The following is a 24,050-nucleotide window of genomic DNA, read 5'->3' as shown; positions in this document are numbered from 1 at the left end:
ACTGTAGGCCAGTACAGGCCCCAAAAATTAGGCATTCACTTGACAGAAAAGAACTTGTGATTATGTGACTGGAGGTACATTAGGCGGTCACTGGATAAAATTTTTACTGTGGGCCAGTACAGGCCCCAAAAATGAATCCTTTACCGGACAGAAAAGAACTTGTGATGATGTGGCTGGAGGTGCATTAGATGGTCACTGGATAAAAATTTTACTGTAGGCCACTGGAGTACAGGCCCCAAAAATTAGGCATTCACCTGACAGAAAAGAACTTGTGATGATGTGGCTGGAGGTACATTAGGCGGTCACTGGATAAAAATGTTACTGTAGGCCAGTACAGGCCCCAAAAATTAGGCATTCACCTGACAAAATAGAACTTTTGATGATATGGCTGGAGGTACATTAAGCGGTCAATGGATAAAAAATTTCGGTAGGCCTCTGGAGTAGAGGCCTCAAAATTTAGGCATTCACCTGACAGGCCTTTCATGGTGCTGTATATGCATAAGACAAGGACCATTCTTTGTTCTGGGTGGTGGCAGATATGTGTGGGCTGGCATGAGGAAATTCAATTACACGTGGTTGTCAAAGATGTTGAATTCCTCCGAGATCCATGCCTCATTAATTTTTAGAAATGTGAGGTAGTCCACACTGTTGTGAGCTAGGCGAGTGCGCTTATCGGTCACAATCCCAACTACTGTGCTGAACGTCCTTTCGGACAGGACACTCGACGAAGGCAAGCCAAGAGTTCCATGGCAAATGCTACCATCTCTGGTCACAGGTTAAGCCTGCACACCCAGTAGTCCAGGGGTTCCTCGCTTCTCAGAAAGTCTACATCGGCCGTTAACCCTATGTAGTCAGACACCTGTCGGTCTAGGGGTTCCCTGAGGCTGGATCCGGAGGGCGGCTGTCGATGGGTTGCTTGCAGGAATGATCTCTATTCCGAAGTGACCAACACATCTTCAAACCACCCTCTTCGTGCAGGCGCAGTAGGATTGGTACCCGCGCCTGTTTAGTTGTGAGTGGAAATTCCTCTGCCAGCAACTGCAACAGCAGAATGCAGCATCTCTCGCAGCAAGGCCTGGAAATGCTGCATTCTGCCAGCTCTCTGTGATGCTGGTAACATGTTCACCATTTTGTGTTTGTACCGGGGGTCTAAGTACGTTGCCACCCAGTACTGGTCCTTGCCCTTTATGCTTTTTATACGGTGGTCCCTCTTCAAACACTGGAGCATAAAGGCCCCAAGCGGTGGAGCGCCATGGCTTCTGCTCATCGCCCAGGAGAATGTGTCCTAGTCTCCTCCCCCAGCCACGAACAATACCAGGGATCCCCAAAAAGTTTGAAGTCCCTCTCAAAGCCTGCTCTTCTAGCTCCTCCTACTCCCCAAAGCCACCATCCTCTGACTCCTCTTCAGACTCCTGCTGACTTGTCTCAGATGGAGTAGTACCCCCTGGGAATTTATTCAGCATTGCGACTTCCTAATCTTCCAGCTCCTGTTCCTCAACGGCTTAATCAATGACATGACGGAATGCACGCTCCAGAAAGAAGGCTTAAGGTACGATGTCACTGATGGCTCCCTGGCTGCGACTGACCAGTTTAGTGATCTCATCAAATGGTTGCAAAAGTCTGCATGCGTCGCGCATGAGCAGCCACTAGCATGGTAAAAAAAGAAACCAGGCTCCCAGAACCTGTCCTGCTGCAGAGTTCGTACAGGTAGTTGTTAACGGCATGTTGCTGCTGGAGAAGCCTATAAAGCATATACAAGGTGGAGTTCCAGCGTGTTGTGCTGTCACAAATCAGATGTCTGACGGGCAAGTGGTGTTGCCGCTGAACGTCAGCAAGGCGAGTCATGGCCGTGTAAGATCTTCTAAAATGGCCAGAGATTTTCCTGGCCTTCCGCAAGATGTCCTGGACCCCGGGGTATCTGGCAATAAATCCCTGCACGACTAAGTTCAGGACATGTGCCATGCACAGTACGTGTGTTATTTTGCCTGTTTCAGCCCGCTCAGCAGATTGGCACCATTGTCGCTGTCACGGATGGTGTTGCAGAAAGCTGGAACTTAGAAATAAACATCCGACTGGCTTGATCCCAAACTAAGGAGCATATGGGTGAGCCCTATAAAAGCCCTAGAGCTCTCCCTGACTGCTATGCCCATGCAAAGGTCTTTATGGTAGACAATTGCATGTCCATGTACCTAATACTATGTGACACCTGAAAACCCTATAATAGTGAGGGGACACGACCACCGGCTCCCTGCACTTAATACGGACGGAGTCAGGGTCACCTAGAATCAAGCCAGCAAGGAAACACAAATAAAGGAAGCAGACTTATCTGAGAAATCAACAGAAGCAGCCTGCAGCAGTGAACACAATCCAGGAAGAAGTATAAACTGCAAAGTGAGGCAGTATGGGAGGGAATATAAAGGGAGACAATATTGTAAATAGGTGACAGCTGGGAGAAGGAAAGGAGATGAAAAAGTGAAACTAAAACAAAGAACGTCATGCAGGTAGAGAAGAACATCTAACAGACCTTCTCACAGAAGTGGTGGTGACAGTACCCCTCCCTCTACGGGTGGACTCTGGACACTCAGAGCCCACCTTCTCAGGATGAGACCTATGGAAAGCCCTGATAAGATGAGTGGCCTTAATGTCCGCCACTGGGACCCACATCCTCTCCTCAGGACCATAACCCTCTCAATGAACGAGGTACTGGACGGAACCGCGGATAATGCAAGAATCCACAATCCTAGAGACCTGAAATTCAAGATTACCATCAACAACAATCGCAGTTCAAACCAAAAGGCATAACCAAATTCTCGAAATGACCCTCAGGGTATCCAGACAAGGTCTTAAAGAACCATCTTTTTCTTAACAAAAAAAAAACAGCGGCAACAGATGACTTCGAGGGTCGGATGTGTCCCTTTCTCGGGCTCTCAGAGATATAAGTACGCATAGCGACTCTTTCAGGTTGGGAGAGATTGTATAAACGTGATTTTGGCACTTGGGATGAGATCAGTTTGGCACCTGGGATGAGATTAATAGGGCACTCGTACTCCCGGTGCGGGGGCAACTCCTGGACACCACTCTCGGAAAACACATCCGAAAATTCAGAGAGAAAAGATGGCACAGTCTTGGTAGAAACCTCTGAAAGAGATGCCGTGAGGCAATTCTCTCTGTAAAACTCACTCCAACCATTTATTTGCCTTGCTTGCCAATCAATGGTGGGGTTATGTTTAGTGAGCCAGGGTAGCCCCAACACTAGAGGAGTAGGTAATCCGCTTAAGATGAAACATTACATATCCTCAACATGAGCGTCACCCACAGTCAAATGGATATTGTGAACTATGCCCTTTAGCGATCTTTGAGAAAGTGGAGCGGAGTCGATAGCAAAAACAGGTATATCCTTTTCCAAAGTGCATACCTGGAAACCATGCGTTATTGCAAATTGATTATCAATGAGATTGACAGCTGCTCCACTATCTACAAAAATCTCACAAACAATGTTCTTGCTGTCTAGCGCCACCCTGGCAGGTAGGAGAAAACGGGAACTACAAGTAAATGGCAAACCTTCAATTTCCACAACAACCTTGCCGATAGTAGCAAATAGAAAGTTTTTAGAGGGTTTTTCTCTTTTTGTTTTTCTTTTATTACCCTCAGAAAACTCCATGAATCTCCTAGAGAGGCAAATATTTGCCAAATGATTTATACCCCCACAACAGAAGCAAACCCTCCTCTGAGAGCTGAATCCTCTACTATCAGAGGCAAGCAAAACCAGCTGCATGGCATCCTCCTCAGAGGGGATTGAGACCGACTGAGACCCCTGCGAACTGAATGAGACAGCCCCACTGTCCTTGGACTGAATAGGACATGACAGGAAAGAGTAGTCTCCTCTCTCTCTCTCTAAGACGCCTGTCAATACGAACAGCTAGAGACATGGCAGATTCAAACGAGGCTGGTCTCTCATGAAAAGCAAATGCATCTTTCAATCTTTCCGAAAGACCATGGCAAAATTGACTTCGGAGTGCAACATCATTCCAACCAGTATCAGCTGCCCATCTCAGAAATTCTGAACAATATATCTCTGCGGACTGTTTTTCCTAGCATAAAAGACGCAGTTTAGATTCAGCCAGAGCAATACGATCCGGGTCATCATATATCTGCCCCAGGGCTACAAAAAATTAATTCACCGATCGGAGGAGCCGTGCCCCGACCGGCAGCAAAAAGGCCCAAGACTGAGCGTTATCTCTGAGCAGCGAGATGATGATCCCTACCTCTGCTCCTCATCACCAGAGGAATAGGGAAGTAGGTGAAAATTGAGTTTGCAAGCCTCTCTAAAGCGAACAAAATTCTCACTATCCCCGGAGAACGTATCCGGAAGCGAGATCTTGGGCTCGGAACAAACTCCATGAACGCCAGCAGAACCGGTCACCTGAAACTGAGACAAAGTTTTACGGAGATCTGCTACCTCCAGCGAAAGACCCTGCATGCAGTCAATCAAGGCTGAAACCGGATCCATGCTTAAGACGGTTATGGCGGTTTAAAATGTCACGGATGGTGTTGCAGAAAGCTGGAACTTATAAATAAACATCTGATTGGCTTGATCCCAAACTAAGGAGCATATGGGTGAGCCCTATAAAAGCCCTAGAGCTCTCCCTGACTGCTATGCCCATGCAAAGGTCTTTATGGTAGACGATTGCATGTCCACGTACCTCATACTATGTGACACCTGAAAACCCTATAATAGTGAGGGGACACGACTACCGGCTCCCTGCACTTAATACGGACGGAGTCAGGGTCACCTACAATCAAGCCAGCAAGGAAACACAAATAAAGGAAACAGACTTATCTAAGGAATCAGCAGAAGCAGCATCCAGCAGTGAACACAATCCAACAAGAAGTATAAACCGCAAAGTGAGGCAGTATGGGAGGGAATATAAAGGGAGACAATTAGTGTAAATAGGTGACAGCTGGGAGAAGGAAAGGAGATGGCAAAGTGAAACCAAAACAAAGAACTTCATGCAGGTAGAGAAGAACATCTAACAGACCTTCTCACAGAAGTGGCGGTGACAATATATAGCTATCAACAAGTAACGGCATCATCTCAAGTTCTGCAATTACCTCTTGTTGATTGCTGATCTGAGGACTGCTGATGATCTGCAGTCATGGTTTGGCTGATGCATTCGGGTGTGGTTGGTGAGGTCAGTGAGTGCTGCTCTGCAATTTGTGTTTGATTCCATATATAGCTACGTCAAAATATGGAGTTGGGTGCTTCGGGACACCCAGTGTATTTAAATCTAAATTAGCCTCTATTTCTGAAAAGTTTCTGCCAGGATTTGAACTCACAACCTTTTACATTAGAGCCAAGAACCTTAATCACTACGCTATACAGCTACATGTTAACTAGTGTTTTTTTTATTTTATTTTATTGTTACTTTAGCTTTTCCAAAAGCAGTACTTTTAAGAGGATTCCCTGCTCCCTTCCCGCTCAAGTCAGTGCCCGTTGCCGCCTCTATCTACTTCCCGTACGCATGCAGCGTCCCCATCACCATGGGAACGCCTCCATTCTAGAATGTACTGTCGGATGTGAGAATCAAGTTGCAATCGCAATGCGAATAATATAACTTGAATAAATCGCATAACGATTTTTACTTGTACCTGGTTTACAATGGTTGGCTTTCTAGAATTAGCGAAGATGGAGAATATTTCATTTTGACTAATAAATAAACACACTGTATATCCCACGCTATAAATCCCACACCAACCCCCCCTCCCCCTTAAACCCTGCACCACCTTAAACCCCCTTCCATCAACTACCCCCCCATCCCCTCACTCACACACAGTTTATGAGAAGTATTGATTGACCTCCAGTATTTCAGTATTCGCTGATTCATTTACCATAACCCAGGGGCACCACGTGGAGGCAAACCAGCTGTACACCTCATACCGTACCGTCACCTCACTACACAGGTACACCTCTCCTCAGATGGGCATTGGCCAATACCACATTGCTCATACACCACACACATACAATTTAAATACAATGTAATGTTATAACGGTAACCTAAAATCAAATATTTTCCATTTATAGCCATCATTTTTTATTTATTTTGGTGACATGATCACATTAATTACTGAGACTTGTATTTTAAAAGATTTGGATTACATGTATGCATGTTGTACAAGGTCTATGATTGGACCTGTTCCCGTCACGCGTGCTGCTAAGAGCGCCACAGTCCGCAGTATTCGGTTTGAATTGTGGCACACACATGACCACCAGCACCACCGGCAGAAGAAAATAGTCATAGCGAATAAGTGGTGCAACCATAAGCGGCGCCATGTCTATTACCCTGTTTCCATGTAACGGCGGCTGCTGTATGTAATGATAATGATTTATTACTTTGGCCCAGACTAAATTGTCCGTACTGTAACCCCATTGGATACAATAAAACAAAACACAATAAATTAGATAGAACAATAAAGTTTACTAAAACAATCTTTAAATAAATATAAATATTAATTAACATAAATAACAGAAGCCAAAAAAAAAGATAAAAATTAGGGTAAGCTTTTCATTCATGTCTCCTCTTGGAGCAGTTCATCAAGGGCCTTTTGGTTGGCCTCCTCCATTAGTCCGAGCTGGTGGGATAATTGGAGCTTCAGCTCCCTTATCTTGGCATCTGCACCGCCCTGAACTGCCTCATCCATTCGCGCTGCTCCCGCTGCATTTTTTTTTTATCATGTTGCTGTGAGCTGTAAAAGTAAAGCAAATACATTTTTTAATGTACTTTAAAAGACAATCATTGATTGGTGTATAAAGCAGATTATATTTTTTTATTGCAATCCGTTATATATTGGTTTAGTTACGATTAATAATAGTTCTTTTGACTTTAGGGTTATGGACTTAGTAGTTACGTTAATGCTTTTTTTTTTTGAATAATTACTTTATAGTGTTCATGTTTTATATTACTGTTGTGTGTTGTACATTCTTTGTCGCCTGTTTTATAGTTTTTACACCATTTTTCAGATAAATATTAAAATGGTTTTGTGCACTTTAGTCTAAGAAAAATTTTATATATTGGATGCTCGTTATATCTTAATTAAATTGCATGCCTCATTGAGATACTTTATGGAAATCAGTACACCAGTAACATCAGCTTGCTGTAAAAAAAAAAATTTTTTACGTGGATTTAATTAGGGTCCGGGTATTTGGACTGAGTGCCCAAACAGATATACTGGCACAGGTCACTCCCGTACTCCATCAAGGGTTTTTATAAAGTGGGGATTAAAAATGCTGTTCTTTTCAAGTGTGGACAGGAGATGTGAAAACTGAACCTGCAGAGAAATGAGCATGGTCTCTGACAGACCCTAAAGAGTGGTGATATACTAATCTTTTTGTTACACTGCACTTTGTTATCACTGTTACGCAATATCTGAAGTCTGAATAAAAATTAGAGGTTGAACTGGAACTTGTTTATAATTGTTTGCTTGAATAAAATCTGCCTGTGGTGAAGACTAAACTGACACCTGTATGTGTGTGGGGACATTTTTTAAATCAAAACATCAACAGAATATATTTACCCTCCTGGCGGGGGGTGGTCACCACCTCGTCTTCTTCCTCCTCATCATCCTCCTCGACCTCATGTGCATCAGGTGGGCTATGGGCCTGATGCCCTGATGGCCCTGCCTGTTCCTGCTCCTCATCCTCTGTCATCTCCTTCTCTTCCACCACCACCTTCTTTCTAGAACGCTTAGCGCGTACTTTAGGAAGAGGAGCATCTGTAATGACAAAATTTTCCAAAAATACCAAGATAAACAAGGGGAAAAAAAAAGGTAACGGTACACAAATTAATCTATGGTGGGATCTGGATGGCATAATGATTTCCCCTATGTTTGATTTAACTTGATTTGGTGTTAGATGAAACTACAAATTAAGTCTTTCAGATGGTTTACAGTTGAGTACGTTAATAGCTAGGATGAGGTAGCGGGGGGTATTGGTTCGGAAGGTACTGTTGCAGGGTTATTGAAATGAGGTGGACCAAGTCAACTGTTTTGACATTGGATAAGGGTTTACATCATATATTTGTATCTCGCTGTGAGTGTATGTATATATTTTAAAGGAATAATCAGCTACGTGTCCGACCATGTACTAAATCCGTGCTGGAGAACTTTTTTTGAGGCAGAACAGAAAGCCAACTAATTTATTTATCTCAAATAGCCAACGCTGCCATTGTATCTGAATACCAGTATGTCTGTCTTCCACACAATTATCATTTTGCTCTAACAGCCTGCCTACATTCAATATGCTGACTGTGCTGTTAATAGTGTACCTGCAAAGCTGTATGGTAGGAAATGTCTAAAGCCGATTAGTACGCCTTAGACCTTTTCAAGGGTATGCGGCCCACAGGGAGGGCTCTGAGTGCCGCATCTAGCACCCGTTCAATCGGTTCGACACCACTGTACTAAGTAATCAGTTGTAAAGGGATAAAAATACTTATTTGCATAACTGAACACATAAATAACAATAGGTGGGTGATAGAAAATTTATGTAAGCATCATACCTGGACAATATTTGTCTCTGACCTCTTTGATCAGATTCATATTGTGTCGTTTCAGGTCCGAGCACTTTTTTAAAATTGCATTTTTTTAATGAATGCTGCCATGTAGCTGCCACAGCCGGTATTCTTCTCTCCGAACAATGGCCTGCTTCTCTGCACGGGACCTTAACTTATCATAGCCCTTCTGCAACATATGCTGCAAGATAACAATTAAAGAATGTAATCCCAAAGTTGTAAAATACAATTATTAGTAGATAATTACAGTCATCTCAACCATCAAAAATAAAATTTAATATCAAAACGGTAGAAGAGTAGATATTTATATAGTTCCCTATGGAACTATATGAAAGTAAAATAAAAATAAAAGCATTTATATTTAAGGCAAATATAAGAACTAAACTCCACAGTGGACACCACTTTAACAGTGACTTTCATAGATACCCCCACTTTAACAGTGACTTTCAACAATGGCCTCCCATTTAACAGTGACTTTGACAGAGTCCGCCCCTTTAACAGTGACTTGAACAGTGGCCGCCCCTTTTAACAGTGACTTGAACAGTGGCCGCCCCTTTTAACAGTGACTTGAACAGTGGCCGCCCATTTAACAGTGACTTGAACAGTGGACGCCCCTTTAACAGTGACTTGAACAGTGGCCGCCCATTTAACAGTGACTTGAACAGTGGACGCCCCTTTAACAGTGACTTTGACAGTGGCTGCCCCTTGAAAAGTGACTTTAGCAACGGCCGCCCCTTTAACAGTGACCTGAACAGTGGCCGCCGCTTTAACAGTGACTATAACAATGGCCTCCCCTTTAACAGTGACTTGAAGAGTGGCCGACCCTTTAACAGTGACTTTGACAGTGGCCGCCCCTTTAACAGTCACTGTTAAATGGGAGGCCATTTTTGAAAGTCACTGTTAAAGTGGGGGTATCTGTGAAAGTCACTGTTAAAGTGGCGTCCACTGTGGAGTTTAGTTCTTATATTTGCCTTGAATATAAATGTTTTTATTTTTTACTTCAACAGTGGCCGCCCCTTTAACAGTGACTTTAACAACGGCCTCCCCTTTAGCAGTGACTTGAAGAGTGGCCGTCCCTTTAACAGTGACTTGAAGAGTGGCCTCCCCTTTAACAGTGACTAGAAGAGTGGCCTCCCCTTTAACAGTGACTTGAACAGTGGCCGCCCCTTTAACAGTGACTTTGACAGTGGCCTCCCCTTCAACAGTGACTTGAAGAGTGACCGCCCCTTTAACAGTGTTTTCCACTAGCAGTGTAGTTGTGCAGTCTGCTAAAACCTATGATCAGTTTATGTTACCCTGCAGTAGGACATGTGACAGTGTATGGCAGTTAGGATTTCAGTCAAGGCCTGCATCCTTGTTGGCTATTATGGCTAATATAAATGATAAATAATTAAGAAATGACATCACTGTATGATATACTTGTTAGAATTACTTACAGTGATCAAAAATTCCAGCTCTTCTGGTTTGAAATTACTTTTGCCCATTTCAGAAGTTATTTCCAAAATTTCTCTAGAATCTGTCTCTCTCCACTCTCAGACAGGCACACACGTACAGACGCACACAATTATTTAAATGACGTATTATCGTGATAACAAACTAAACATAGTAAAGTGGACTGTATAGGCAAGCAAATTTCATATTGGTACCTTGCTCTAAGTTGTATTCGCGTACGAATGAAACTGAATTCTATTAAGCCAACCAATAGTAAATCAGACTAATAGAGAGCTCTAAGGTTCCATTCGAATGCGATTACAACTTATAGTTGGGGACCAATTGGAAAGTTGACTAATGTGAACAATTGACTGTTAGAATTAACAAATAAGAAAATAGATCAGGATTCTCTTTATTGGTTGGTTAGGTTAAATCTGGACAGCTGTAAGTTAAAAGAGCAATGTGAGTAATTAAAGTTCAAATAATCGCATTGCGAATACAACTTAGAATTGCCAGGATTAACGCAGATATCAATCCAACCTATAGGGTGAGTTGACTAAAAGTTGTAATTGCAATGCGAGAAAATTAACTAATATTGATTGCATTGTGTATCCAACTAACATCTCGGTATAGACAAGTTTAGGATTGCTGGAAATAATTAAGGAATATAGAGTAGTGTTATATTCATTCGTTCTCATCGCAATCCATAATTCTCTTATACCACCATAATCAAAATCGCCCAAGTTGTAATCGCAATGCGATAATAGTTACTACCATTAATCGCATTGCTAATCCAACTTCTATAATGCACTATTCATATACACTCACCTAAAGAATTATTAAGAACACCTGTTCTATTTCTCATTAATGCAATTATCTAGTCAACCAATCACATGGCAGTTGCTTCAAAGCATGTAGGGTTGTGGTCCTGGTCAAGACAATCTCCTGAACTCCAAACTGAATGTCAGAATGGGAAAGAAAGGTGATTTAAGCAATTTTGAGCGTGGCATGGTTGTTGGTGCCAGATGGGCCGGTCTGAGTATTTCACAATCTGCTCAGTTACTGGGATTTTCACGCACAACCATTTCTAGGGTTTACAAAGAATGGTGTGAAAAGGGAAAAACATCCACTATGCGGCAGTCCTGTGGGCTAAAATGCCTTGTTGATGCTAGAGGTCAGAGGAGAATGGGCCGACTGATTCAAGCTGATAGAAGAGCAACGTTGACTGAAAGAACCACTCGTTACAACCGAGGTATGCAGCAAAGCATTTGTGAAGCCACAACACGCACAACCTTGAGGCGGATGGGCTACAACAGCAGAAGACCCCACCGGGTACCACTCATCTCCACTACAAATAGGAAAAAGAGGCTACAATTTGCTGTTGAAGACTGGAAAATGGTGTGGGGGATGTTTTCTGGGCACACTTTAGGCCCCTTAGTGCCAATTGGCCATTGTTTAAATGCCACGGGCTACCTGAGCAGTTCTGAAGGCAAAATGGGGTCCAACACCGTATTAGTATGGTGTTCCTAATAATTCTTTAGGTGAGTGTATATAGCACTGCATTCGTTACTTCTTCCTATACCACCATAATCAAAATCGCCCAAGTTGTAATCGCAAAGCAATAATACTTACAATTATTAATCGCATTGCCAATCAAACTTATATAATGCACTATTCATAGATATAGTCATATATCCGTTATATTCGTTAAGTCTACCAATACCTCCTATAACAAAATCACCAAAGCTGGAATTGCAATGATAGAAAATTGGTCGCATTGCGAATCCAACACTATTGCTTAAAGTTTCCTATTGCTTGTATTGTTAGAGTTAACAAGTTACCACTGCATCTTATGGGCTAAATGTCCGCCATCAGTATTATGGTCACAGACATGAGCCGTGGAAGTATAGCTACGTCATTGGGTGTGAAGCTGTTAATGATTATGCCACAAATTAAAGTGGTTACATCTAGAGTTGAGCGAACACCTGGATGTTCGGGTTCGAGAAGTTCGGCCGAACTTCCCGGAAATGTTCGGGTTCTGGATCCGAACCCGATCCGAACTTCATCCAGAACCCGAACCCCATTGAAGTCAATGGGGACCCGAACTTTTCGGCACTAAAAAGGCTGTGAAACAGCCCAGGAAAGAGCTAGAGGGCTGCAAAAGGCAGCAACATGTAGGTAAATCCCCTGCAAACAAATGTGGATAGGGAAATGAATAAAAATAAAAATTAAATAAAAATTAACCAATATCAATTGGAGAGAGGTCCCATAGCAGAGAATCTGGCTTCACGTCACCCACCACTGTAACAGTCCATTGTCAGATATTTAGTCCCAGGCACCCAGGCAGAGGAGAGAGGTCCCTTAACAGAGAATATGGCTTCATGTCAGCAGAGAATCAGTCTGCATCTCATAGCAGAGAATCAGGCTTCACGACAGCCACCACTGTAACAGTCCATTGTCATATATTTAGGCCCAGGCACCCAGGTAGAGGAGAGAGGCCCCGTAACAGAGAATCTGGCTTCATGTCAGCAGAGAATCAGTCTGCATGTCATAGCAGAGAATCGGGCTTCACGTCAGCCACCACTGTAACAGTCCATTGTCATATATTTAGGCCCAGGCACCCAGGTAGAGGAGAGAGGTCCCTTAACAGAGAATCTTATTTCATATCAGCAGAGAATCAGTCTGCATGTCATAGCAGAGAATCAGGCTTCACATCAGCCACCACTGTAACAGTCCATTATCATATATTTAGGCCCAGGCACCCAGGTAGAGGAGAGAGGTCCCGTAACAGAGAATCTGGCTTCATGTCAGCAGAGAATCAGTCTGCATCTCATAGCAGAGAATCAGGCTTCACGTCAGCCACCACTGTAACAGTCCATTGTCATATATTTAGGCCCAGGCACCCAGGCAGAGGAGAGAGGTCCCGTAACAGAGAATCTGGCTTCATGTCAGCAGAGAATCAGTCTGCATGTCATAGCAGAGAATCAGGCTTCACGTCAGCCACCACTGTAACAGTCCATTGTCATATATTTAGGCCCAGGCACCCAGGTAGAGGAGAGAGGTCCCGTAACAGAGAATCTGGCTTCATGTCAGCAGAGAATCAGTCTGCATGTCATAGCAGAGAATCAGGCTTCACATCACCCAACATTGGAACAGTCCATTGTCATATATTTAGGCCCCGGCACCCAGACAGAGGAGATGTTCATTCAACTTTGGGTTGCCCCGCAATATAATGGTAAAATGAAAATAAAAAGAGGATTGAATGAGGAAGTGCCCTGGAGTACAAAAATATATGGTTAAGGGGAGGTAGTTAATGTCTAATCTGCACAAGGGATGGACAGGTCCTGTGGGATCCATGCCTGGTTCATTTTTATGAAGGTCAGCTTGTCCACATTGGCTGTAGACAGGCGGCTGCGTTTGTCTGTAATGACGCCTCCTGCCGTGCTGAATACACGTTCAGACAAAACGCTGGCCGCCGGGCAGGCCAGCACCTCCAAGGCATAAAAGGCTAGCTCTGGCCACGTGGACAATTTAGAGATCCAGAATTTGAATGGGGCCGAACCATCAGTCAGTACGTGGAGGGGTGTGCACACGTACTGTTCCACCATGTTAGTGAAATGTTGCCTCCTGCTAACACGTTGCATATCAGGTGGTGGTGCAATTAGCTGTGGCGTGTTGACAAAACTTTTCCACATCTCTGCCATGCTAACCCTGCCCTCAGAGGAGCTGGCCGTGACACAGCTGCCTTGGCGACCTCTTGCTCCTCCTCTGCCTTGCCCTTTGGGCTTCCACTTGTTCCCCTGTGACATTTGGGAATGCTCTCAGCAGCGCGTCTACCAACGTGCGCTTGTACTCGCGCATCTTCCTATCACGCTCCAGTGCAGGAAGTAAGGTGGGCACATTGTCTTTGTAGCGTGGATCCAGCAGGGTGGCAACCCAGTAGTCCGCACACGTTAAAATGTGGGCAACTCTGCTGTCGTTGCGCAGGCACTGCAGCATGTAGTCGCTTATGTGTGCCAGGCTGCCCAGAGGTAAGGACAAGCTGTCCTCTGTGGGAGGCATATCGTCATCGTCCTGCCTTTCCCCCCAGCCACGCACCAGTGATGGGCCCGAGCTGCGTTGGGTGCCACCCCGCTGTGACCATGCTTCATCCTCATCCACCTCCTCCTCATCCTCGTCCTCCTCGTCCTCCAGTAGTGGGCCCTGGCTGGCCACATTTGTACCTGGCCTATGCTGTTGCAAAAAACCTCCCTCTGAGTCACTTCGAAGAGACTGGCCTGAAAGTGCTAAAAATGACCCCTCTTCCTCCTCCTCCTCCTCCTCCTGGGCCACCTCCTCTTCCATCATCGCCCTAAGTGTTTTCTCAAGGAGACATAGAAGTGGTATTGTAACGCTTATAACGGCATCATCGCCACTGGCCATGTTGGTGGAGTACTCGAAACAGTGCAACAGGGCACACAGGTCTCGCATGGAGGCCCAGTCATTGGTGGTGAAGTGGTGCTGTTCTGTAGTGCGACTGACCCGTGCGTGCTGCAGCTGAAACTCCACTATGGCCTGCTGCTGCTCGCACAGTCTGTCCAGCATGTGCAAGGTGGAGTTCCACCTGGTGGGCACGTCGCATATGAGGCGGTGAGCAGGAAGGCCGAAGTTACGCTGTAGCGCAGACAGGCGAGCAGCAGCAGGATGTGAACGCTGGAAGCGCGAACAGACGGCCCACACTTTATGCAGCAGCTCTGACATGTCGGGGTAGTTGTGAATGAACTTCTGCACCACCAAATTCAGCACATGCGCCAAGCAAGGGATGTGCGTCAAATTGGCTAGTCCCAGAGCTGCAACGAGATTTTGCCCATTATCGCACACCACCAGGCCGGGCTTGAGGCTCACCGGCAGCAACCACTCGTCGGTCTGTTGTTCTATACCCCGCCACAACTCCTGTGCGGTGTGGGGCCTGTCCCCCAAACATATGAGTTTCAGAATGGCCTGCTGACGTTTACCCCGGGCTGTGCTGAAGTTGGTGGTGAAGGTGTGTGGCTGACTGGATGAGCAGGTGGAAGAAGAGGAGGAGGAAGCTGAGTAGGAGGAGGTGGCAACAGGAGGCAAAGAATGTTGCCCTGCGATCCTTGGCGGCTGAAGGACGTGCGCCAAACAGCTCTCCGCCTGGGGCCCAGCTGCCACTACATTTACCCAGTGTGCAGTTAGGGAGATATAGCGTCCCTGGCCGTGCTTACTGGTCCACGTATCTGTGGTTAGGTGGACCTTGCCACAGATGGCGTTGCGCAATGCACACTTGATTTTATCGGATACTTGGTTGTGCAGGGAAGGCACGGCTCTCTTGGAGAAGTAGTGCCAGCTGGGAACAACATACTGTGGGACAGCAAGGGACATGAGCTGTTTGAATCTGTCTGTGTCCACCAGCCTAAATGACAGCATTTCATAGGCCAGTAGTTTAGAAATGCTGGCATTCAGGGCCAGGGATCGAGGGTGGCTAGGTGGGAATTTACGCTTTCTCTCAAATGTTTGTGAGATGGAGAGCTGAACGCTGCCGTGTAACATGGTTGAGATGCTTAGTGACGGAGGTGGTGGTGTTGGTGGTACATCCCCTGTTTGCTGGGCGGCAGGTGCCAACGTTCCTCCAGAGGCGGAGGAAGAGGCCGAGGCGGCAGCAGCAGAAGAGGCCGAGGCGGCAGCAGCAGAAGAGGCCGAGGCGGCAGCAGCAGAAGAGGTGGCAGGGGGAGCCTGAGTGACTTCCTTGTTTTTAAGGTGTTTACTCCACTGCAGTTCATGCTTTGCATGCAGGTGCCTGGTCATGCAGGTTGTGCTAAGGTTCAGAACGTTAATGCCTCGCTTCATGGCTCTGATGGCACAGCGTGCAAACCACTCGGGTCTTGTCGTCAGCACATTGTTTGAAGAAGTGCCATGCCAGGGAACTCCTTTGAAGCTGCCTTTGGGGTGCTCGGTCCCAGATGGCGGCGGTCAGTAGCAGGCGGAGTCTCTTGGCGGCGGGTGTTCTGCTTTTGCCCACTGCTCCCTCTTTTGCTACGCTGTTGGCTCGGTCTCACCACTGCCTCTTCCTCCGAACTGTGAAAGTCAGTGGCACGACCTTCATTCTATGTGGGGTCTAGGAACCTCATCGTCCCCTGCATCGTCTTCCACCCAGTCTTGATCCCTGACCTCCTGTTCAGTCTGCACACTGCAGAAAGACGCAGCAGTTGGCACCTGTGTTTCGTCATCATCAGAGACATGCTGAGGTGGTATTCCCATGTCCTCATTCATCAGGAAACATAAGTGGTTGTGCGTCAGTGCATTCTATGTCTTCCACCGCTGGGGAAGGGCTAGGTGGATGCCCTTGGGAAACCCTGCCAGCGGAGTCTTCAAACAGCATAAGAGACTGCTGCATAACTTGCGGCTCAGACAGTTTCCCTGGTATGCATGGGGGTGATGTGACAGACTGATGGGCTTGGTTTTCAGGCGCCATCTGTGCGCTTTCTGCAGAAGACTGGGTGGGAGATAATGTGAACTGTGCTGGATCCACTGTCGGCCACCCAATTGACTAATGCCTGTACCTGCTCAGGCCTTACCATCCTTAGAACGGCATTGGGCCCCACCAAATATCGCTGTAAATTAAAGCGGCTACTGGGACCTGAGGTAGTTGGTACACTAGGACGTGTGGCTGTGGCAGAACGGCCACGTCCTCTCCCAGCACCAGAGGGTCCACTAACACCACCACGACCATGTCCTCGTCCTTTACTAGATGTTTTCCTCATTGTTATCGTTCACCACAACAACAAAAATATTATTTGGCCCAATGTATTGAATTCAAATTCAGGCCTTTTTTTAAAGACACCTAACACTATCTGGCTATCTATTTAGGTACCGTATTAAACTAATACAGGCACAGCAGTAACCACAGATTTAGCTGACTATAAATTTGAGGCCTATTATTTAGGTGCTGGGTGACAGGTATACATTTACAGACAGAATTAGACTGGGATATGCACAGTAGCGTGTGTGTGAAGTTATTGAGAATGACCCTATGTGCACCTTGAATCTTATATACCCTTTTAGGGATAGATTTAAAGAAGGTCTGATACAGCAGAAACCACTAATTTAGAGAATTGCTAAATTGGGAATTGTATTTCAACCCAGAACAAAAACTGTGCTTTGACGGACACTAAATAACTTGACCAGCTACAGCAATAACGACAGATTTGGATGACTATAAATTTGAGGCCTATTATTTAGGCGCTGGGTGACAGGTATACGTTTACAGACAGAATTAGACTGGGATATGCACAGTAGCGTGTGTGTGAAGTTATTGAGAATGACCCTATCTGCACCTTGAATCTAATATACCCTTTTAGGGATAAATTTAAAGTAGGCCTGATACAGCAGAAACCACTAATTTAGAGAATTGCTAAATTGGGAATTGTATTTCAACCCAGAACAAAAACTGTGCTTTGACGGACACTAAATAACTCGCCCAGCCACAGCAATAACCACAGATTTAGCTGACTACAAATTTGAGGCCTATTATTTAGGCGCTGGGTGACAGGTATACGTTTACGGACAGAATTAGACTGGGATATGGCCAAAAAATAACCACACTATTGATGGTTAAATGCACTTGGTGTGACAGCTTGACCAACCGCACTATTGAGGGTTAAATGCACTTGGTGACAGGCTCAGCTTGCCCCTGATGTCGTATATGGCCAAAAAATAACCAGACTATTGATGGTTAAATGCACTTGGTGTGACAGCTTGACCCTGATGTAGGATTTAGCCAAAAAACAACCGCACTATTGAGGGTTAAATGCACTTGGTGACAGGCTCAGCTTGCCCCTGATGTAGTATATGGCCAAAAAATAACCAGACTATTGATGGTTAAATGCACTTGGTGTAAAAAGCTTGACCCTGATGTAGGATTTAGCCAAAAAACAACCGCACTATTGAGGGTTAAATGCACTTGGTGACAGGCTCAGCTTGCCCCTGATGTAGTATATGGCCAAAAAATAACCAGACTATTGATGGTTAAATGCACTTGGTGTGACAGCTTGACCCTGATGTAGGATTTAGCCAAAAAGCAACCACACTACTGAGGGTTAAATGCACTTGTTGGCAGCTTGTGCTGGCGCACCACATGACACAAAATGGCCGCCGATTACCCCAGAAAAAAAGTGACTGAAAAACGCTCTGGGCAGCCTAAAAACAGTGAGCAATTCAATAGCAGCAGTTCAATCATCCACAGCTGCAGATCGATCACTGAATGAAGTCTTTTAGAGGAGTTAATCATTGCCTAATGTCGCCCTAACGTCGCAGCTGCAACCTCTCCCTATACTGATCAGAGCAGAGTGACGGGCGGCGCTATGTGACACCAGCTTAAATAGAGGCTGGGTCACATGCTGCACTGGCCAATCACAGCCATGCCAATAGTAGGCATGGCCGTGACGGCCTCTTGGGGCAAGTAGTATGACGCTTGTTGATTGGCTGCTTTGCAGCCTTTCAAAAAGCGCCAAGAAAGCGACGAACACTGAACCCGAACTCGGACTTTTACGAAAATGTCCGGGTTCGGGTCCGTGTCACGGACACCCCAAAATTCGGTACGAACCCGAACTATACAGTTCGGGTTCGCTCATCCCTAGTTACATCACACTACAATGTCTGTAACATGTATGTATGAATAGCAGACAAATATCTCTCATATGCACATAGCACCTCCATTTTTCGTGCTACACACTGTATATCCCACACCATAAAACCCACAACATCCACCCCTCTCCCCTTAAACCCTCTACCACCTTAAACCCTCCTCCTTCAACTCATCCCCCCCACCTCCTCACTCACACACACACACACATACACATACACACACACACAGTTTAAGAGAAGTAATGATCGACCTCCAGCATTTCAGTATTCAGGGGCACCACGTGGAGGCGAACCAGCTGTACACCCCAAACCGTACCGTCACTTCACTACACAGGTACACCTCTCCTCAGATGGCCAATACCCCATTCCTCATACACCACACACATACAATTTAAATTCAATGTAATGTTATAACGGTAACCTAAAATCAAACATTTTTCATTAATAGTACTAATTTTAGGTTTATTTTGGTGACATGATCACATTAATTACTAATACTTGCATTAAAAATTTTTGGGATTACATGTATGCATGTAATAAGGTCTATGATCTGAGCTGGTCCCATCCCGCATTTTGCTAAGAGCGCCGCAGTATTTGGTTTGAATTGTGGCACACACATGACCACCGGCACAAGCAAATAGTCATAGTGAAGAATTGGTATGGCACCATGTCAATGGATCACGTAGAGCTGAGACAAAAAATGTCCCGGTACAATGCTGACATAACATCGCCAACACTCAGTAATGTATATGTTTTCTTATGCAAGTCAATATTTCTATCATTTTACAAATGTTTAGTTTGTACATGGTTAGAAACGTAGCAAATCATTCCATTCACACACATATATTTATATATATATATATATATATACAGTACAGACCAAAAGTTTGGACACACCTTCTCATTCAAAGAGTTTTCTTTATTTTCATGACTATGAAAATTGTAGATTCACACTGAAGGCATCAAAACTATGAATTAACACATGTGGAATTATATACATCACAAAAAAGTGTGAAACAACTGAAAATATGTAATATTCTAGGTTCTTCAACGTAGCCACCTTTTGCTTTGATTACTGCTTTGCACACTCTTGGCATTCTCTTGATGAGCTTCAATAGGTAGTCACCTGAAATGGTCTTCCAACAGTCTTGAAGGAGTTCCCAGAGATGCTTAGCACTTGTTGGCCCCTTTGCCTTCACTTTGCGGTCCAGCTCACCCCAAACATCTCGATTGGGTTCAGGTCCGGTGATTCATGGTCAAATAGCCCTTACACAGCCTGGAGGTGTGTTTGGGGTCATTGTCCTGTTGAAAAATAAATGATGGTCCAACTAAACGCAAACCGGATGGAATAGCATGCCGCTGCAAGGTTCTGTGGTAGCCATGCTGGTTCAGTATGCCTTCAATTTTGAATAAATCCCCAACAGTGTCACCAGCAAAGCACCCCCATACCATCACACCTCCTCTTCCATGCTTCACGGTGGGAACCAGGCATGTAGAGTCCATCCGTTCACCTTTTCTGCGTCGCACAAAGACAAAGATCTCAAATTTGGACTCATCAGACCAAAGCACAGATTTCTACTGGTCTAATGTCCATTCCTTGTGTTCTTTAGCCCAAACAAGTCTCTTCTGCTTGTTGCCTGTCCTTAGCAGTGGTTTCCTAGCAGATATTCTACCATGAAGGCCTGATTCACACAGTCTCCTCTTAACAGTTGTTCTAGAGATGTGTCTGCTGCTAGAACTCTGTGTGGCATTGACCTGGTCTCTAATCTGAGCTGCTGTTAACCTGCGATTTCTGAGGCTGGTGACTCGGATGAACTTATCCTCTGCAGCAGAGGTGACTCTTGGTCTTCCTTTTCTAGGGCGGTCCGCATGTGAGCCAGTTTCTTTGTAGCGCTTGATGGTTTTTGTGACTGCACTTGGGGACACTTTCAAAGTTTTCCCAATTTTTCGGACTGACTGACCTTCATTTCTTAAAGTAATGATGGCCACTCGTTTTTCTTTACTTAGCTGCTTTTTTCTTGCCATAATACAAATTCTAACCGTCTATTCAGTAGGACTATCAGCTGTGTATCCACCTGACTTCTCCACAATGCAACTGATGGTCCAAACCCGATTTATAAGGCAAGAAATCCCACTTATTAAACCTGACAGGGCAAACCTGTGAAGTGAAAACCATTTCAGGTGACTACCTCTTGAAGCTCATCAAGAGAATGCCAAGAGTGTGCAAAGCAGTAATCAAAGCAAAAGGTGGCTACTTTGAAGAACCTAGAATATGACATATTTTCAGTTGTTTCACACTTTTTTTGTTATGTATATAATTCCACATGTGTTAATTCATAGTTTTGATGCCTTCAGTGTGAATCTACAATTTTCATAGCCATGAAAATAAAGAACTCTTTGAATGAGAAGGTGTGTCCAAACTTTTGGTCTGTACTGTGTATATATATATATATATATATATATATATCTCAAATGTACCGTATGTATGTATGTTCCTCAAACGCAACCATTGATTTCAATGAAACTTGTAATACAGATCCCTTGCTACCAGGAAAAAATTGTTGCAGTGTTCTATGCTCTCTTGGATGTACTAGTCCGATACATACCCCAAAAAATAACAGTATGATAGTCAATGCAAGCCTAACAGCCATACACATAAGTTGTCTTATCAGTTAATAGAAGCTCGCTGGTCCCATCCCTGGTTGCCAGAAGCACTGATCACAAGTTTTGACCACTTTTCAGGTTCTGAAATATTCAGTCATATGACGGATGATGGCACAACTACACAGCGATATGCTATGAGGTAGGTGCTACGCAATGTCACGTCCCCATCCGGATCTTATTAATAAAAAAATTATAATCCGGGTAACTGTTAGTGTAAAATATGAATATTAAGCCAGGAAGCAGGACGTTCATATGCCCGCTCCTGTAGCCTCTGAAGACAACAGACCCTAATCACCACCTGCTGAGATCAACTCGCACCTTAGGCAGCTTCATAAGGAAACCTGATACAGTAGGTCTCCTGGTGCTATTGTTAGGCACCCAAGCTAAACACATGCTAATTGCCCCTACCTTTATGCCTGGTTAATTCACACCTTAGACATGCTGAGAGCTGGGAGGGAGGATTAGCATAATGAGACATGTAGGGCCAATCTCTTAGCCACCCAGGAAAATAAATTTTGCAATAACTCAGCCTGGAATTATGGTACCGGTATGAGAGCCCCCCCAAAATGAAGCCTGTATCGAGGGTAGAAGATAGAAACCAGACATGACAAAGCTGGGGCCTCACTCACACGAGAAATGGGGTGACGGTCTCCTGTAAGGCAGAGGGGTGGCATGTAATTGTTCATAAATTCATGGGGGACCCAGCACAAGCGTAGGATTTTCCGTAACTATTGCACAGTCAAAGTTATGGGCCATCTTTGTCAAATTAGAGAAAATTAGCCTGATCGCCAGTCACTATTAATAGGATACTGTTGATTTAATTTTATGACCCACGGAAACATGAAAAAAAAATACATGAAATATACCTGCGCAAAGCAGTGTCCTTCTGCTAGAGTAAATATATATAGATATATCTACAAACCGGATTCCAAAAAAGTTGGGACACTAAACAAATTGTGAATAAAAACTGAATGCAATGATGTGGAGATGGCAAATGTCAATATTTTATTTGTAATAGAACGTAGATGACAGATGAAACGTTTAATCTGAGTAAATGTATCATTTTAAAGGAAAAATATGTTGATTCAAATTTTCACGGTGTCAACAAATCCCCAAAAAGTTGGGACAAGTAGCAATAAGAGGCTGGAAAAAGTAAATTTGAGCATAACGAAGAGCTGGAAGACCAATTCACACTAATTAGGTCAATTGGCAACATGATTGGGTATAAAAAGAGCTTCTCAGAGTGGCAGTGTCTCTCAGAAGCCAAGATGGGTAGAGGATCACCAATTCCCACAATGTTGCGCATAAAGATAGTGGAGCAATATCAGAAAGGTGTTACCCAGCGAAAAATTGCAAAGACTTTGCATCTATCATCATCAACTGTGCATAACATCATCCGAAGATTCAGAGAATCTGGAACAATCTCTGTGCGTAAGGGTCAAGGCCGTAAAACCATACTGGATGCCCGTGATCTCCGGGCCCTTAAACGACACTGCACCACAAACAGGAATGCTACTGTAAAGGAAATCACAGAATGGGCTCAGGAATACTTCCAGAAACCATTGTCAGTGAACACAATCCACCGTGCCATCCGCCGTTGCCAGCTGAAACTCTACAGTGCAAAGAAGAAGCCATTTCTAAGCAAGATCCACAAGCTCAGGCGTTTTCACTGGGCCAGGGATCATTTAAAATGGAGTGTGGCAAAATGGAAGACTGTTCTGTGGTCAGACGAGTCACTGATTCGAAGTTCTTTTTGGAAATCTGGGACGCCATGTCATCCGGACCAAAGAGGACAAGGACAACCCAAGTTGTTATCAACGCTCGGTTCAGAAGCCTGCATCTCTGATGGTATGGGGTTGCATGAGTGCGTGTGGCATGGGCAGCTTGCATGTCTGGAAAGGCACCATCAATGCAGAAAAATATATTCAGGTTCTAGAACAACATATGCTCCCATCCAGACGTCATCTCTTTCAGGGAAGACCCTGCTATTTTTCAACAAGATAATGCCAGACCACATTCTGCATCAATCACAACATCATGGCTGCGTAGGAGAAGGATCCGGGTACTGAAATGGCCAGTCTGCAGTCCAGATCTTTCACCTATAGAGAACATTTGGCGCATCATAAAGAGGAAGGTGCAACAAAGAAGGCCCAAGACGATTGAACAGTTAGAGGCCTGTATTAGACAAGAATGGGAGAGCATTCCTATTTCAAAACTTAAGAAACTGGTCTCCTCGGTCCCCAGACGTCTGTTGAGTGTTGTAAGAAGAAGGGGAGATGCCACACAGTGGTGAAAATGGCCTTGTCCCAACTTTTTGGGGATTTGTTGACACCATGAAATTCTGATTCAACATATTTTTCCCTTAAAATGGTATATTTTCTCAGTTTAAACTTTTGTTCCGTGATTTATATTCTATTCTGAATAAAATATTAGAAGTTGACACCTCCACATCATTGCATTCAGTTTTTATTCACGATTTGTATAGTGTCCCAACTTTTTTGGAATCCGGTTTGTATTTTTTTTTAAGTTATAAATCAAAAAGTTCCCTTGAAAAAGGGCCTGGATTTGAACTGGGGAGACAACTTCCCTCCGAAGACCTTGGGTATCCAACTTCAAATTGTGAACTCCCCTGGGCTGAAGCTTCACTTCGATAATATCTTGTTGGAGGTGGATTCTGGGAAAATGATTGCCCAAATGGCCTCCAATTTAACATGGCATCACGATCTCTTTCCAAATTATGGACAG

The sequence above is a fragment of the Bufo gargarizans genome, chromosome 5 (genome assembly GCF_014858855.1).
Source record: "Bufo gargarizans isolate SCDJY-AF-19 chromosome 5, ASM1485885v1, whole genome shotgun sequence".
Taxonomy (NCBI): domain Eukaryota; kingdom Metazoa; phylum Chordata; class Amphibia; order Anura; family Bufonidae; genus Bufo; species Bufo gargarizans.
This window is presented reverse-complemented; position numbering follows the sequence as displayed.